Here is a 9,928-nt window from a genome sequence, read left to right as displayed (position 1 = left end):
GCAACTCTTTAAAAGCGTTGTTGTTTTTTACAAAGACAATGCATAAAAAGCGTTGTCTTTTTTAAAGACAACACATAAAAAAACATTGTCTTTTTTAAAGACAACGCATAAAAAGCGTTGTCCTCTTTAGCAAAGACAACAGTTTCACAACACATAAAAAAATATTATCCAAGAGGTTTTAAACTATGATCTTTTAATACAAAAGACAAATAAAAGATAAATGAAAATGAATCTACTTCAATCAACGACATATTATTAAATAAACAACCAAGATAAATATATAAATTATCATCCATACACTTTATAACAAGCATAATTACTTGCATACAAAGAAATTTTAATTAGGAGACACTGAAAACTACTTCTATCGTCTACATCTTATTACATGAACTTAAAGGATATTTATAGATGCTACTTATCCTCTTGACTTGAATGTTCTTTACTCATTGACTTTAACCATATTCTCACTTAAATCTCATAGCCTTCTTGATAGTTCTTCGTCGAACTACTTCCCAATCACACCCATGAGGTTCGGATGTAGTGCCACATAGTATGTAGTTGTTGCTCCTGTAATCATCCATACCCAAGCTATTTAGCTGGAGTTTTTGAATACCTCCATTTACCTTTAAAATATCTGAAAAGGCACTGCACATGAAGATTCAAGACAAAGTGTAAGTTAGTCTTGATGACCCACAAAAATGGAACAACAACAATATCTCTAGTAGATTCTATAAACTCTTAGATTCTGAAGTAGGAATCAAAACAATTTACTTAGCATTAAATCAACAAACAACACAACATAACTAATAAATCAAAAAAAGAGAACAAATTCATGGCTTAATGTACAATATCTTATATAATCAACATCCACATTTCACTATGTGCTACCATGTCATGGTTGTGCTAGCAGAAATGTTGATGCTACTATTTTAGAATTCCACAACATCTTCCCATTGTAATGTTCGTCTAAGATAGAATGGCAAAAGCACACAACCAATATGGACAATCAATAGAAATATGAACAAATCCACCTAAAAACCAAATAATTTTTTTTTACATACCTCTAGGAATGATGGTCGAACTTCTATAAGTTGCACCAAGGCAGAACAAACCTGTGTATCAAAGAAAACAAACATAGATCGGTGAAAGATCAAAAAGATTTAGGTAAAAATACTTAAGCAACACATTAGTTTGGATTCATTAAAGAACTCTTTTTTCTCACGGATACATATCCAACATTCTTACCAATCACTCAAAGTTATTAGATTTATTTGAGAACTCTCCGCTTTCAAACAAATTTTAACAAAAAAGAAAAGTTATTAGGCCCATGTAATTTTCTAAGAGAATGGAGATAAATGATGACGAACCTCTCTCTTGATATATGCAGCCATGGACTTTTATTTTTCTATATTCTGCATCTTAATCCTCCATATTCTGATCAAGTAGTGCTTCTTAATCCTCCTCTTCGCTTATCAATGTCTCCTCAAAGAGCATCATGCAAGCAATTTTGAGCATCACTTAGCTATGTTTATATGTGGCTTTCTCATTGCACTTGAGAAGAGGCTTAAAGTAAAAATTGTATGTTTGGCATGTGTGTTATCAGCAATGCAGAATATATATATTACTGAAAATTTATATCTCACATAAAAGTTACTTGCAATGAAGAAGAAAAATCATATGTAATCAACTTAAACAAGCATATCATACGTATCCTTTAGAATTTACCTGTGATATGATGTCCTTTAGAAGTGATACACAAAATTTGTTTATGACCCATTAACATCCGCATTGAAAAAGACTTAATGCATCACCATTTATCAACCAAGCAAGATATTGGAGCTTGTTAAGAAAGTGTGATGAAATGCTACAAGGAATCGATTAAGCTCGGAGGCCAATGCTTAGTTTCCCTAACATATGAGAGATCAGTATAATGAGTATTCAAAAGAGTGGCAATTGTCAACTGGTTCTCGACAAGATTCATTATTCTACTTTACAGGGCTATTCATCCCCTCTAGTCGGTCCAACCGATCCAAGAATAGTCAGATCAAGGAAACAATTGTTAAACCAAGAGGGCAGCATAATTCATTCCACTAGATCTGCTAAGTAAGATCGAGGAAACAATTGCTAAACAAAGAGGGCAGTTTGATTTGTTCCACTAGATCTGCTCCTCAAATTATTGGTAGATTCTGGGAAAAAACAATTGAGGACTTCAAATCTAGCAAGCTAACTAAAAGGTCGAAAATTGATGCAGCTATAGATCCCTATTTCTTTTACAAGTCCAATTTGATAAAATGAAATTGTTTTTGACTTCTTGTGCATCAGCATTGGTTGCTATGATATGCAATGACAAGAAAATTTACATATGAATATCTAAAAACATTATTCCATGCAAGAGGCATATATATATGAAGAGATCAAGCTTCAAGAAATAGACTATGTTTGCACGTCAATAGATATATTTGGACCATGTAAATCTATGTGGATATAAGAAGAACTCACTGTGTACAGCTTGATGACTAGAGTATTTTGGTCAAAAATAATGTTCAAAATCCTCTCTCGAGCACAAATATCAGAACTCTTGACCAAAATCACACATAAGCAATGAAAAAAACAAACCATTGATAACCTAGATGGCACAGCAGAACCATCATTTTTAGTTGTGCTCCAACCAACATGAAACAGATACTTGTTAAGACTGTCCGATGAAGTCCAACACTTTCAGCAGTTGAAAATTGGACAATCTAGCCAATGAAAGGCACCACGGCCAATGAAGTTTAGGTATGCACTAAGTCCCTAATGTTCATTTTTTTGACTTGAGTGTCAAAATGTGACCTCGTCGAGCACATTCCCCACATCTATTTTTGAGCATTTTCATTCCTCTTCAATCTATTTTTGAGTATTCAAAAATTTAGGAAATATTAGAAATAAACTTCCACATGAATAAATTTGTCAAAATTCAACTAATCTAATCTAATCTAACCTAAAACATTCAACTAACTAATCATCACAATAATTCAAACCAAAGAAGATGCAAGTTTAGAAACTAACTAATGAAAGAGGCATTTCATCAAACACATAACGAGCGAGAATTCAATTAAGCAAAATTACATGCAATTCTAAACATGAGAGAATAGCTACGTTACAATTCAACAATCAACAAGAATAACACAATTCAACATATATAGAAATAACCCAATGTCATAGGCATGGATCGGAATAGAACTCTCCTCTTCGAATCCGAAGTGGAGAGGGGGCTGCTGGATGGAGCTTCTCTGATGGCCAATCTACCAGCGAAGGCTGTGGACAAAGTGGATGGCTGCTCGTCAATGGAGAATGAAACCTTCTCTTCGAATCTGAAGATAAAGGGGTTGTTGAAGGATGGATGAACTCTCCTCTTCAAATCCGAAGAGGAGAGGGGTTGCTGGCTAGTGATGAAGCTTTACTCTTCAAATCCGAAATGGAGAGGTGGAAGGAAACTAGTGGTGGCGAAGAGACCTCTACTAATCAGGAGAGGGTGATGTAGAGTTCGGTGGTGGCGCCTCTCCCAATTGGAAGAAGCTGTGGGCTAAAGATGAAGGCACCGTGAGATGGCTTTCAGATCTGGAAGCTCTGTGAGAAGACCTTGACGTCAACGGCGAGGAAGATGGTAGAGGAGATGAGATGGCCTGCGGATTCTGGGATGAAGCTCCTATTGTGTGCGTTAGCGTCGGCTATAGATGAGATGGAGGCGGAAGAGGGAGCCTGTCCTCTCCCAATCGGGTAGAGGAAGAGAATGAGGGGCGCCGGCAGTGATGGAGAAGGCGAGAGATGATCGAAGTTGTGAGAGGGGTTCGGGAGGTTTTCGGATGATAGGTGGGTGCTAGTGAGTGAAACCTAGGGGTTTTTTTAACTCCTTACTTGATCAAACGGTTTGTATCATTCTAGATTTAATTTAGACGAGAACTTAACAATAGACAGCACTAAAATAATGATAATAGACAACGCTTTTCAAAAAGTGTTGTCGTTGACCCATAAAAATCACTAAAAGACAATAGTTTTTAAAAAAATATTGTCAATTAGTAAGAAAATAAAGAAATAAACAATGCTTTTCATTAAAAGCGTTGTTAAAAAAAAAGGGCAATACTTTTTAAAAAAAGTGTTGTCTTTTAAGTGTTGTAAAAGCCCAATTTTCTTGTAGTGATTAAGCATGCTTGTACTTTAGGGCTCTGATACCTGATCAAAACAAATTTTGACTCATGTTTGGACTTAAGAACCAACCAATTTAATTAAATAAACTAAATTAAATATTTAGTTTCTCCCTCTTCGTCCTAAAAATTAAAAAGTTCTTACTCCTATATTTTCAACAATAAGTATTGTTTTATTCAAATTAAGCTAAGTGTCTTTTTAACTTAAGCTACATTTTCAAAATTCAATGTTTGCAAAAGGCTTAGCTAAGTAACTTTATAAAATTCTTGCTAAGATATTTTTCCTAAGTTACCCTTCAGATTCATTACTTCCCCAAAAGTATTGAAAATTATAGTTTTGTAAAATTTTAAGTCATTGTTTTCAAAAGTTTAGGTCAAAAAGAAAAATTGAAAATTGACTTATTTTTTGATAAATGGCAAAGGGGGAGAGTAGGAAATTCAAATGTAAAATCTAATTCAAATGTAAAATCTATCTAATTCAAAAGTAAAAGGAAGCCCTGTATTAAGGGGGAGTTTCACAAAGTTTAAGTGTTAGGTTAAGTTATGCTTTTTGAATTTATATACTTAAGCTTGCTCACTTAAAATCTTTTAATATACTTATGCATTTGTTTTACTTAACTTTGAATTTGGGTTGTCATAATCAAAAAGGGGGAGATTGTTGGTGCGGGAAGCATCCGACGATCGAACCTGAGTTTTGATAATGGCAAAGGATTCAAAGTTAAGGTGTGTTGTGATCTAACGTGCTTGACTAAGTGTTTCAGGAAAGTCCTAACTGTAGTTAGGCAGGTGAAAACCCTAGGGGGTGGTAATCCTAGGTCATAGGGGGTGGTAACCCTATGCGGAAAGTCTTGGTGGGTCGAGTGCTTCAGGCAAAAGTCCTAGGGGGAGGTAACCCTAGGTGGAAAGTCATGGTGTCGTGAACCAGGTGAAAGACTGGACCAGCCGAGAAGCGGAAGTCCAGCAGAAAGTCCGGAAGCATCGAGCAACAAGCAAAAGTCCAGTCGATCTGGAGGATCGCACTGGCATCAGGTAAATCTCCTGAGTGGAGTAGGTGAGGACGTGTTCCCCACAGAGGGAACAGTAGGCGTCGGGTCGACCTAAGGTTTCTGGTCGGAAATCCGAAGTCAGACCCGGACAATCCGAAGACTGTCATAATATTCTGTTATCATATCTAATATTATCTCTGTGCTAACTTGGTTTTGCAGGACGTGTTTTGTAGTTGTGGACTAACATGTTTTGCAGGGCCAAAATTCAGAGTTTAGCCTCGGATGAACAATTGTCCGAGGCGCCTCCATGGGGCTTGGAGGCGCCTCAAGTGCAAGCCAGCACATGTCTACGCAGAAGGCCTGGAGGCGCCTCAGACGTGGCTGGAGGTGCCTTGGACCAAATGCTAGAGGCGCCTTGGAGCAGCCTGGAGGCGCCTCAAGCAAGATAAAGCGTGACTTGTTCTGCACTTATCATCGCAGCAGACTCGGTGCCTGGAGGTGCCTCGGACAGCCTTGGAGGCGCCTCCAGCACACTATAAAAGAGCACTTCAAACAGCAGCTTGAAACAATTCACTCCAAGCGATTCCTTTGCATATAGCTGCTAACGACACGATCCAGAAGTGCTGCAACAACCTCCCGACGACCCAGAGCTCTATTTCTTCTTCCTTAGTTGTCGGTATAAAGTTGTTATTATACTTTATTGTAATTAGTTTGTAATTCTTATCGAGCTTATAGTTGTTTCCCACGGAAAGCGATCAAGGATGGGGGGCCTTCGAGTAGGAGTCGATCAAGGCTCCGAACGAAGTAAAATGCCTTGTGTCTCTGTGTTTGTGTTTCTTTATTCCGCTGCGTATTTTAACTCTGATAGTTTTACGAATCGAACGAAATAGCCGCGAGCGCTATTCACCCTCCCCCCCCCCCCCCTCTAGCGCTTCTCGATCCAACAATTTCTTTAATTCTAGAATGTAAAATTGATACCTTTTCTCCTTTATCAAGCTTGATATTGTTGAGTTGAGTTCGAAGGAGGTCTCTTTTTTTCCAATTTTGCTTCTGATGTCCCTTCGTGAAGCTCCACTAGCTTTTCCCACAAGTCTTTGGCACTTGTATAGTTTCCAATTCTTGTTACTTCTTGTTGTGGAAGAACATGTAGTAGGTGATGCATTGCCTTGGAATTTGCTAGATGCTCTTCTTTTTGCCTTTTAGTCTATCTTGTTATGTCGATTGTCTCATTGCGTTCATCCTTGGGCTCTTCAAAACCACTTCTCATGATTAGCATAATGTCAAAATCGGTATTGAAAAATACCTCCATTTTCTTCTTCCACCAAGAGAAGTCCCCTTCGAATTTGGGTGAATGAATGTTTGAGCCGGCCATTTTGATGAAGTGCTCTTCTCGGCGATTAGTCCGTTAAAAGACGTCCTCGCTCTGATACCACTTGTAAGGGATCGGTGGCCGGCTTAAAGGGGGGTTAGATAGCTAGGCCACCCCCAACTTCGATTCTTCTCTACAAGGTTAGTTATACAAGCGGAATACGAAAACTAAAGCAATGAGAATAAACAAGTAAGAGCACAAACGCTAACACGATTCCTTTACGTGGTTCAGAGATTGCTTGCTCCTACTCCACGGCGTGTCCTTGAGGTGGACGAACCCTTGATCCTTCGGTGGATCAATCCTCGGCAATCTCCGGCTAGAGCTTACTCCTTCTCGGTGGAGTACAACCTCTCACAAGGTTCTCTTCCTCTTACAAGACGAACTTAGGTTTAGGAGGAAGAAAGTAGGCTTGGAAGCTTTGGGCAACGACAAGGCGTGATTCAACAATAATCAGTCACCTCCTCAAGCCCCAAAGCTTCCTATAAATAAGAGGAGAGAGTTGATCATCATATCAACTCATCTCGGCACCAGTCGACTGCTAAAACATGCAGTCGACCGGTGCTACTGTTGGAGGTAGCCAACGGCTACTTTGCAGCACCAACAGTCTGCCAACGGTCATTTACCAGTCAACTGCATGTTTTAGCAGTCGACTGGTCGCTGCCGACTGAGCGAACAGAATGCTTATGTTCGCTGCCAATCGACTGCGCAGTTGACTGCTAAGACTGCACATACACTGCTAAGACTGCACATACACCCTTATCCTCTCCGGAGTCGCTCTTGAAGTCCTCTTCCTCGGCCTTCGTCCCTCAGATGCACCCGAGCCCGCGGATCCTCTCCGTGCCATCCTTCACGTTGCCTTGAAGTCCACTTCCCTCAGCTCCACTCCGTTGCTCCTCGTCCGACGGTCCCTTGAATGCCTTCCACACCATCCTTCACCGACTCAAGGATCCGAGCACTAGGATGAGCTTCCCAAGCTTAGTTGCACCAAGCTCCTCATGTGTGTTTCACCAAGTCCTGCAAGACTCAAACACACATATCAAACACATATTAAAGTCTAACTTAAACTCTTTGACACACACATCAAAACCATGATCGCACCGATCAAACTTGGGTCGATTGCACCAACAAGGGGTTCATATCAAAGGGCAAAGAGCATCTAGAGTGTAAGCTCAATCGGTCGATTTATGGACTGAAGCAAGCTTCAAGATCTTGGAACATCCGGTTTAATGAAGTAATCCAGTCATATGGATTTATTCAGTATCCGAATGAGTCTTGTGTGATAGAAACATGGTGGTATTTCTTGTACTATACGTAGATGACATTTTTGATAGTTGGAAACAATATCAAAGTGTTGTCGGAAGTAAGGGTATGGTTGTCCAAGTAATTCGATATGAAGAATTTGGGTGAATGCGCACATATTCTCGAGATCAAAGTAATAAGGGATCACAAGAAAAGAATGTTGTGCTTATCCCGAGCTTCGTATATCGATACTATCCTAGCTCGTTTTAGCATGCAAGACTCCATGAAAGGTTTTTGTACCTTTTGGGCATGGAGTATATTTATCTAAAGAGATGTCTCCGAAGACATCAAAAGAGATAGAAGAGATGAAGGCAATTCCTTATGCTTCAATTGTAGGAAGCCTAATGTATGCTATGTTGTGCACGAGACCGGATATCTGTTTTGTCATAGGCATGGTTAGAAGATATCAAATAATCCAGGGTAGGGACATTGGACTGCCGTAAAGTATATATTAAAGTACCTTAAAGGGACTAGAGATTATATGCTAGTTTATAGGGCAGATGATTTGCTCCCTATGGGATACACAGATTTTGACTTCCAATTAGATAGGGACAATAATAAGTCGACCTCGGGGTTTTGCGTTTACTTTAGGAGGTAAAGCCATAACAATGGAGGAGTGTTAAGCTTAGATGCTTTTCAGACTCCACCATGGAAGCTGAGTATGTGGCAACCTCTGAGGCAGCCATAGAAGTTGTATGACTCAAAAACTTCTGTAGGACCGTTGGGCCGGCTAGAAGGGGGGTTGAATAGCCCTGTAAAACAAAACAACCCTTCTCGAACTCTTAAACTAACACTTGCATAAAATTAACTTAAACAAGAAAAAGCAAGAAAAGGAAGAGGCACCGGATTTGACTTGGTTGCAACCGGGGTGGTTGTTAATCCAAGAAAGATGATCGCACTATTAATCTCCTTCAGGCGGAGAAGTCTCTTACAACGTTGAAGCTCAGGAAACAGAAGCTAACTACAGAGAGCGTACAAGTGTTTGAAAGAAATGCTTGAGTTCTGAATTGATGAAAAGCTTCTGAACCAAGGCTATATTTATAGCCTTGGTCGGGGCGCCTGGAAGTGTTCCGGACGCCCTGGAGGGATAAAACTTTATCCCTCAATGTTCAGATCACGTAAATCGCGATCCTGGTCAAAATCAAGGTCCGGGCGCCTCAGAGGGCTCGGGCGCCCCGGACTGCTTCGAGCGCCCCGGACTGCTCCGGGCGCCCCGGAACCCAAAGTCAACAAGTGTTGACTTTTTCGTCCAGGACCTCTTCTCTGGTTCAATCCCGCCTCGGTCCGATTCTTCTTCTCCGGATCCGCTCGCTTGGGTGATCTCTGCCATCCGGAAAAAGGGCTCACCCGAACCCAACTTCCGGTCTTCTCGAGCGGGCTTCCCTCCGGCTTCTTGTCCCTCGGAATCGCCGCGTGTTTCCTTCTCGTCCGCCGACGTACTCATCCGCAGTCTTCGTCCCTCGGATGCACCGCGTGCCGTCCTTCTCGCTAGCTGCGTCTCTTGCTCCCCGAGCAATCTTCCAATCCGGCTTTCGTCTCTCGGAACCACCGCACGCTTCCTTCTCATCCGCCGATGTACTCTTCCATAGCACCTCGTCCCTCGAACTGCCGTCCTTCTCGCTAGCTGCGTCTTCTGCTCGACTACCTGCGTTCCTAAGCTCCTGCATACTTAGACACAAGGTTAGAACAACACAAGACCTAACTTAACTTGTTGATCACACCAAAACAACCTTGGGGTTCCAACAACTTCATGATGGACTTAGATGTGATTCCTAGTTTGCCCAAAAAATTATTACAGTGTATTGTGATAATAAGTGGTGCAGTAGCAAACTCGAAGGAACCACGAGCCCATAAGGCAAGTAAACACATAGAGCGCAAGTACCACCCAATACGAGACATCGTATAATGAGGAAAAAGTTGTTGTCGCCTATATTGCATCAGATGATAACCTGAAAGATCCTTTCACTAAGGCCCTTAAGGCAAGAGCTTTTGATGGGAATATTGAGGGGGTGAGAATCAGATGTATGGCAGGATATATGGCAGCATAGTCTTTTAGTATAAGTGGGAGATTGTTGGAATGTATACTAAAA

General features: G+C 40.6%; 1 long non-coding RNA gene across 1 annotated transcript; it reads right to left on the bottom strand.

Moving 5' to 3' along the window:
- Positions 1-250: 250 nt before the first annotated feature.
- Positions 251-3,883, bottom strand: LOC122042961. Its single transcript, XR_006129412.1, has 3 exons — positions 1,368-3,883; positions 1,062-1,112; positions 251-645 (listed from the first exon to the last, which is right to left on the bottom strand). It is a non-coding gene; the product is annotated as an uncharacterized LOC122042961 (long non-coding RNA).
- Between the last annotated feature and the right edge of the window lie 6,045 nt (positions 3,884-9,928).

The sequence above is a fragment of the Zingiber officinale genome, chromosome 2A (assembly GCF_018446385.1).
Source record: "Zingiber officinale cultivar Zhangliang chromosome 2A, Zo_v1.1, whole genome shotgun sequence".
Taxonomy (NCBI): domain Eukaryota; kingdom Viridiplantae; phylum Streptophyta; class Magnoliopsida; order Zingiberales; family Zingiberaceae; genus Zingiber; species Zingiber officinale.
The sequence above is the reverse complement of the archived record's forward strand: the minus strand, read 5'-3'. Positions and strand labels throughout refer to the sequence as shown.